Source organism: Tiliqua scincoides, chromosome 5 (assembly GCF_035046505.1).
Source record: "Tiliqua scincoides isolate rTilSci1 chromosome 5, rTilSci1.hap2, whole genome shotgun sequence".
In the NCBI taxonomy this organism is placed as follows: domain Eukaryota; kingdom Metazoa; phylum Chordata; class Lepidosauria; order Squamata; family Scincidae; genus Tiliqua; species Tiliqua scincoides.
In genome coordinates, this window is record NC_089825.1 from 98,268,597 (window position 1) to 98,277,685 (window position 9,089).

The window sequence follows — 9,089 nt, forward strand, 5'->3', positions numbered from 1 at the left end:
CTGACTTGGCATGTGCTGCCACACACACACACACACACACACACACACACACACACACACACACAGGGAATGTCACCTGGTGTACATCACCCGATATTGCATCAGCTTAGTTCCCAGGGTGCTGTGCTGGCTCAGTCTGGCCAAGGCTTCAGGCCTGCTACTATTCAGCCAGTAAATTACCTAGCAGTCCCGGGGATGAACCCTTGACATAACTATTCTTTACAATCTCCTTTCAAATGGCCTCTTGTCTGGGTGAAATTGAGGGACATCTGCCTCTGCTGGGCTCGCATCAAGTCCCTTTACTGTTGTATGCTGACGATGCGGTCCTGCTATCTCAATCATGTCTTGGTTTAAAACTTTTGGTTCTTAAATGTGTAGGTTACCTTACATCAAACAAACTTTCCTTTAGTTTTGATAAAACTGAAATTATGATCTTTAGTGATACTTGGAGGAAATATTCCTGGCCTTTCAGAGGAAGGCAGATTGAGCAGGTAAAATGCTATAAGTATCTTGGCATTCACTTTTCGTACAATCTTACTTGGACCAGACACTGTAAAATCAGGGTGAATCTTGCTGGTGCGATGGTGTGGAATGTTTTACGTTTCCACGTTTCTAGACGGGGTGCTTATGTCTCTGCATCTCTAAAGGTACTCAATGCCAAAATTACCCCCCAGATCCTGTATGGTGCTCCAATCTGGATTAAGGAGATGAATTGTTCCTTAGAACAAACTCAATCTGTTTTTCTGAGGAAAGTCTTGGATCTACCCAAATGTGTTACCTTTGTTTACAGACGGGACAATAATTGGGCTTGGTTGAGGACTTTTAAGTTTTGGCTAAGAGTTTATTACATGTCTAGTCGGAATAGCCTTTTATCTGAGATCTTACAGGATTTGCTTACCCTGGTGGGATCTACGGGGGTTCTTCATAAGATCAGGACAATTGACATTGATGTAGAGGTGCTGGATGTACTGCCCTTTAAGTTGGCAAATCACTTAATTAAAAGGAGATTTTTGGACATCCACACCCAACTTCTTTACAGCGCAGTGAGTCAAGTTTGTTCCCCTCAGAATTTTAAGATTTTAACGAAAGCAGGTGTTATGCCATAATATTTAACTTTGTTACTGTGTCCTTATGAGCATAGAGCGTTCACATTGGTTAGATGCAATTCATTTCCATCAGCTGTGCCGTATGGAAGATACAACAGCATCCACTATAGTGAACATCTCTGTAATTGTGGGTGGGGCGCAGTTGAGTCTCTTACGCATGTGGTCCTACATTGTCCATTATATCAGACCTTGTGTAACCAATATCTCTCCTTCTTTTGGAACAAAGGGGCCGTATACCCTGATGTCATCCAACTGAGAAATTTGTTATTATCTATGGACCCCACTATAACAGAGGTCATGGGGGTCTTCTTAAAGTTTTTAATGAGATGCTGTAGTTTTACTTGTAGTAATGGGGAGTGTAACCCCTCATGATTAATTGCATGATCTGTTTCTGAATTGTACATTGTATATGGATGTATTTTATTTTATTCTAATATGCCAGTAAAGGTTTCTGTACTCTATTGGAAATTTCCATGCTATATTTTCTATTTTTTTTCAAGGATGGCACTTGTGGCTGAGACTTTGGAAAGCTTTGGGTGGGAAAATCTGTATTTATGAATAATAGCATAATGTTGTATATCATTGGAATAGTAATTTCATGCAGAACATAATGAAACAAACCATGTTGAATTATCTGCATTCTATCATACGTTAAGGCCAATTAACCTGAAAAAAGAAAACACAACAGCTTTATGTAACAAAAAGTGGATTTTCTAAACTCAGAACTGACCAATGAGACTGATAGTTCCAGGAGCCAATAAGGTGTTAGTGTGACACAGCAGGCAACCATTAAGGTGTTCATATGCAGAGATGGGCAAATCCAACACAGATTGACTTGAGTCAAGTCATGAGTCTCTGCCCCCTTTAACTTGATTTTGAAAACAAGCCCTAACAAGTGGACTTTCCGAGTTGCCCAGAGCATTGTGGGGACTCTAAAAGACTCAAGTGCTGAGTTTTTAGGTAAGGAAGGCAACTGCAGCTCTGTGCACAAAACTGGAGCTGCTGCCAGGGTGTGTGTTTATGTGTATGTTGGAGTTCTCATTTAATACTCCCTGATGTCCCCATCATATCTGTAAAGAAAGTGGGAGGAGGTGGAACAAACTGTGAGTGCACAGACAGAAGTGGCATGAGGGAGGAGGGTCACATGCAGTAGTGGGCAGGCTTACCAGTATGACCCACTCCTTTGCAGCTCTACTCATATGTAGTTTCATTGTGACCAGTCATTCACTGAGCCTGCTGAAACCATGCCATTACTCCTGGATGGCTGTGAATTACCACCACTGTTGCAAGGTGTTGCAAGGTTCAAAAGCAAGACTCAGTAGTCAGGGTGATTGTCTGCAAGTTTTTATTATGTTGCCAGCAAGGGGCGTCTCAAGGGACTCCTGTCCAAAGCATTGAGAGCCTGTGTCAATCTTAGCCAGACCCCTTTATAACATTTTGGGTCCTTTGTTTGAAGATTTGAACTTCCCATTGGCTGAAGTTTGACATCATAGATGGGGCTAACTCTTCATAGGCTGTAGATAGCCCTAGAGACATTTGATTGGTGAGCTTCAAGTTACAGGTTCCAAATAAGGCAAAATTATACATTTAAACATATGAAATACAGAGTTTTCAAGAACCAGTAGAGTGCACTCTAACCTTATTTTTATTCAGAACTGGCCTTTTGGCAAGTCTTCAGACCTTATTTCTTGGCATACATCTCTTTCCTGATTAAGATAACCTTGTTTTGAGCCACCTGCTTTATCTCTTCCCACATTCCTTCTCCTGTTCTCTGCAAAACTCTGTGGGGCTCTCTGCCAACCTTTGTTAAGCAAGGTCCTTTGAACTTGCTTTTACTCTATGCCTTAATTCTACTTGTGACCTGTTACATTGAGTACATTTAAGGGATCTATCTACCTTTCATATATTTTAACATAAACAAGCCAAACTCTCATTGTGTAAAGCAGGGGTGTCCAAATGTTTTGGCAGGAGGGCCACATCATCTCTCTGACACTGTGTCGGGGGCCAGAAAAAAAAAGAATTAATTTACCATTTAAAATTTGAATAAATTTACATAAATGAATATATTAGAGATGGAAGTTATATGAATGAAAGATGGTCTTGCAGTAGCTCAAGGCCTATAAAAAGCCTTGCACAAAGCAAGGCCAGCCTTTCCTTCACTGCCACTGCTGAATCACAGATGTGAAACAGCAAGTAGTAGAGGGAGCCCTCGTCTCACCGCTCAGGTTACAAGTCAAACAGTCATCCTCTTGCTGAGAACAGTTGTGTCGGACCAGCACGGGCTCCATCAAGTCTCTGGAGGGCCAGAGGCTCATTGGAGACTGGGGGCTCCCCTGAGGGCCTGATTGGGAGCCTCTGAGGGCCGCAAGTGGCCCCCGGGCCAGAGTTTGGGCACCCCTGGTGTAAAGGATTTCTTTTAAATGAGAAATCCATTTCTCATTTACTTTTAAACACATTACATGTTCTTCATATCAATTGCAGCTCAATAGAGTCTTCCTCATGAAGGTTTTGCTTATCTAGTATAATTGTATTCTTTTCTGAACCGTTTCTGCATGTTTCTAGTTAAAAAAACCTGTTTCAGCCTGCCAACTGATAATACCAAAACCTTTCTCTACGACAATGTTGCAAATATGTGTGTTTTCCCAGCATTGTGACATCTTGGCTTGCCCGCATATTGCTGCCAAGAAAGAACTCTATCTTTGAGATGAAACTTTCTTTGCCCAAATTCCCATGTCTGTGAACCCAGCAAAACCGCTTACTAAGCTGCTTCTCTGTGAGGCTAACTATGATTTTAGCTTGAAATGGCTTTACTCTCCTATGTGTTTCTATGTTTTAATCAAACCTTTAATGAAACCAGGCGATTAAAATTTACTCTGAGAGCTAACGTATTTCTAGATATGTGTTGGTTATACTTTAAGGGCAGAGACTAATTCAAAGGCTTGGAAGGATAACTAACAGGCAAACATGGTGATTTCTTTGGCACTTCTGTGTTCTGAAATCATTCTTCCAGTGTTTTAATGTAAGGCATGTGACACTATCCTTTGCTCTAAAAAGCATGAAAGAATAATAATTTTAAAACTGCAACTTGTTTTGCTAAGATGGGCATTCTTCTGCTCATTGTTATCTGTTTTGCCATTCAAACAGGGAGCCGAAAAGGCAGAAGCCTCCCTAGTATTCTGTTTCTTCCTCTTATCTACTTGCCTCCTCCACACTTTCAAAGGGAATAGGCTTTGTCTTTGTCTAAAATTCATTTCTTGCCAAGTAGCAACCTTGACGTTTAGCAGAGCTGCCAATGTTAGCAGAGCTTCCCAGTTCAGCAGAACAGCCAGTTTGCAATTTCTAAGCCTTTTCCCTAAAGAACAGGGGTGCCCAAACCCTGGCCCTGGGGCCGCATGCGGCCCTCGAGGCCTCTCAATGCGGCCCTCAGGGAGCCCCCCGTCTCCAATGAGCCCCTGGCCCTCCAGAGATTTGTTGGAGCCCGCACTGGTCCGACACAACTGCTCTCAGCGTGAGGGCGACTGTTTGACCACTTGCGTGAGCTGTGGACTGAGGGCTTCCTCCTCTGCTTGCTGTTTCACCTCTGTGATGCTTTGTGCAAGGCCTCTTGAGCTATTGCAAGACCTTCATTCATTCATATAAGTTCAATCGCCAATATATTCATTTATGTAAATGTATTCAAATTTTAAATGTAAATTAATTCTTTTTCCCCCCGGCCCCTGACACAGTGTCAGAGAGATGATGTGGCCCTCCTGCCAAAAACTTTGGACACCCCTGCTAAAGAAGATGGGGTGGCTTTTAACCTCTTAAGCTTTTAAGCATTTGCCCTAATGGCATATTACCCTTCATTCTGTATTGCCCTCTATCACCACCACCACCCCCGCCGCCTTCTACCCTCACTTGTCCAGGGAAAAAACCTTCTTCTAATTCACTGGTTCCTTTAGAGATGGACAAGAGAGCCCACCTGCCTCCCCCTCCCCCACCTCCTTCTCAATGCAAAACCAAAACATTAAGTCTTCCCTGCCTCCAGGCTGGAAATGCCCTGCTGCTTGCCCGCTCTGAATGATGGCCCCTCAATGTCTTTCACACCTCAAAAAAAGGAAGCAAGCACAGCCAGACAGAGACAGACTTGAGCCTGCATGCGTGGGGACTCGTTTCCCAGTTAGTGGCCCCAGACCCGAGTCAGTGCCAGAGTAAATAATATATAACATTAAATTCATAGCATGGGATGGCTGCTTTGCCTTCTTTTTTTATTTCAAACAGCAGTTGGAGGATGTGGCAAATGGAGCAAAAGTTTGAGGATGTGGCCGCAGTTCCTTAGGACTTTGCTTTCTACTCCTGATCTCACCCCTATACAATATTTCAGTGGTTTGCAAACTTTTTAGAGGCCCTAGAGGCTGCAGCCTGATTTATAAATGCCAAGGAATGTGGTTATAATGGTGACTGGGTAGGAGTGCTATCCCCCCCCCATTAGCAGCTTGTTTAACCCTTAAACAAGGGTGGAATTTCAACAGGTGCAGGTGTAATTCCGAGTCAGTGACCTGTACTCGAGACATTATAAGAGTATAAAATATATAATGGCAATCGGAAGATGGGAGAAATTTAATTGTAGAGATCCAAGTTGAAACAAGGAAAGCATTAATTGTCAATATTTGTGCACCAAACACCCATCAAGATAAGTTTTATTGAAGATTATATGAGAAACTAATCACTGGAGAAGACAGGGATCTTTTTTTATTTGGAGATTTCAGTGTGGTTTTTCAAGCTAAATGGGATGGAAAATTAAATAAAAGATATTTAAAAAGAGGAGGAACCCTACCCAGACCTTTTTTGGAAATGGCAGAAGAATGACAGATGATTGATACATGGAGAACCACTGCTGAACAAAATGCAGGGCTGGTAGGATTCGTTTAAATTACAAACTCTTCTTTCCATAGAGGAAACTGACTCTCTTGACAAGGTTGCCAACTTTGTTTCTTGGATTCTGGCAGGACGGAATTCTGGGTCTTCCGCTATATTATGGTGAATGGGGGGAGGGGGTATTGGATGATTACGAGTGCTTTATTTTATTGTGTGTGTGTTCTGAATGTTTAATGTTTGGTTGTTGTTTCGTATTTCCATTATCTATGCCAATAAAGGTCTTATGTATACATGTACATGGAGAACACAATACCCAGAGAAAAAACACTTTACGTATTATTCAAATTCACATAATTCCTGGTCCAGAATTGATATGTGCTGGGCTTCAGTATCCGGTTTAGGTGGAATGTTTCAGACTGAAATTTTACCTAATATATATGCAGATCATAATCTAATTTCATTAATAATAAGTAAAAAAATAAGGAGAAATACTTGGAAGCTAAATACAGCTCAGTTGAGTAATCAGAAATTTTTGAATCAAGCAAAAACAGAAATGGAATTTTTTTAAAGACCAATTTACATCCAGAAATTAAAACACAAATGGTGTGGGATACAAGTAAAGCATTTTTTTTGAGGATTAGCAATAAGAGATGCAGCGAAACAAAGAATTGGACAAGAGAAGAAAATGAAAGATCTTGTACAAAGATTAGAGAACGATGAAAAGGAATCACAGAAAGAACCTACAAATCAAAGAATCCAACTAAAGATTAAGAAGATACAACATGAAATCAAAGTATTCCAAACCCAGGAAATGGAGAAGAAATTGAAATTGGCAAAACAGAGTTTTTTGGAAAATGCAAACAAACCAGGAAGATGGTTAGCTTACAAGCTTAAAAAAGAAAGACAAAAAAATCATATTAAGACATTGAAAGATTTGACTGGAAAAGAGGAAACAGAATTAGAAATTAAAAAAACAATTATTGAACAATTTTATCAGGTATTATACGGGAGAAAAAATATAGAACATCAGAAACAAACAGTATATCTGAAGAAAAACAACAGCATGAAAATTTTAGATGATCAAAAGAATTTATTGGAAAATACAATTAATATAAGTGAAATTACAGCAGAGATTAAAAGACAAAAACTCCAAAAAATGCCAGGTCCTGATGGATTACCAGCTGAATATTATAAGAAAATTGAAGAAGTATTGTTGTTACCATTTAAAAAAGTGATTGATGACATATGGGAGACCGGAGAAAGGCCAAATTCATGGAAGGAAGGAACAATTACTTTGATACATAAATCAGACGTGGATGAAAAAGAAATTAAAAACTATAGACCCATTTCGCTTTTAAATACAGACTATAAAATTTTAGCTACAAGATTGAAAAAAGTATTAAAACAAATAATTAAAGAAGATCAAACTGGTTTTTTTTACAAAAAGACAATTGAAAATCAATTTGAGAATTATAATAAATATATTGGAATTTTTTTTAATGCTTTATTTATTTATTACAGATACAGGTAAGGAAAATTGGATAGACTTAGGGCTAGGACTACATAGGTTACACACAAGGGTGGTGGCCATCGATTACAACAAACATTAATCCAAACGAAATTAATTATCAATACAAAAGTTATCATATTCATTAACCCAACTGGTTAATACTTTAACATTCCATATTTTTCCTCTAACCTTATCTATCCCATCATTAAAAAAACTTCAAATTTTTACTTATACACTCTTCTTACCACTAAACTAGTCTCTAAAATAAAATCTTTCTTATCTAATTCTTAATTTCTAATATCACATCTAAAAAAGAAGTCTCCGATTACAATGGTATTACCCCCTTCAATATCTCTTATAACATATTATATATCATTTTCCATAACTATCCAATCAAAAAAGCCTTCAAATTTTTACTTATAGACTCTTCTTACCACTAAACTAACCTCTAAAATAAAATCTTTTATCTGATTTTTAATTTCTAATATCACATCTAAAAACAAATATCTCCAATTACAATGGTATTATACTTCACTTATCCACCATATATTTATTAACCCAAAATACAGGTTTAATATTTTCTCCAAAATAAATTGACATCTATAATTTATTCTATTTACCTTCTCTTTTAAAAAATAACCCTTTTATTTATCTTAATACCACTTTGGTTTACACAATACTTATATTCCAAATTTGCAGTTCCATCTAATTTATTTCATATGTTTACCACTTTAATTTTCACAATACTTATAGTCCAAATTCCCTTTTCATCCACTTTAATTTAATATAATTAATAAAATATTTATCTGAATACCACTTAATTTCCACAATGTTTATATTTCAAATTTTCATTTACATCTATTTTGATTTAATATGATTTAAAAAAATTCTACTTATTGTTCAACCATTTTGACCTACTTCTTATTGCTTACTTTGTACTCTATCTTATTGGTGTTCCCTCTTAGTCCTCTGACTGGTTCTTATAAACCTTATAGAATTCTTTGTAAAGGTCAACAGGCTTGTGGATGTGGGAGAACCCGTGGACATTATATATCTGGACTTTCAGAAGGCGTTCGACACGGTCCCTCACCAAAGGCTATTGAAAAAACTCCACAGTCAGGGAATTAGAGGACAGGTGCTCTCATGGATTGAGAACTGGTTGGAGGCCAGGAAGCAGAGAGTGGGTGTCAATGGGCAATTTTCACAATGGAGAGAGGTGAAAAGCGGTGTGCCCCAAGGATCTGTCCTGGGACCAGTGCTTTTCAACCTCTTCATAAATGACCTGGAGACAGGGTTGAGCAGTGAAGTGGCTAAGTTTGCAGACGACTCCAAACTTTTCCGAGTGGTAAAGACCGGAAGTGATTGTGAGGAGCTCCAGAAAGATCTCTCCAGACTGGCAGAATGGGCAGCAAAATGGCAGATGTGCTTCAATGTCAGTAAGTGTAAAGTCATGCACATTGGGGCAAAAAATCAAAACTTTAGATATAGGCTGATGGGTTCTGAGCTGTCTGTGACAGATCAGGAGAGAGATCTTGGCGTGGTGGTGGACAGGTCGATGAAAGTGTCGACCCAATGTGCGGCGGCAGTGAAGAAGGCCAATTCTATGCTTGGGATCA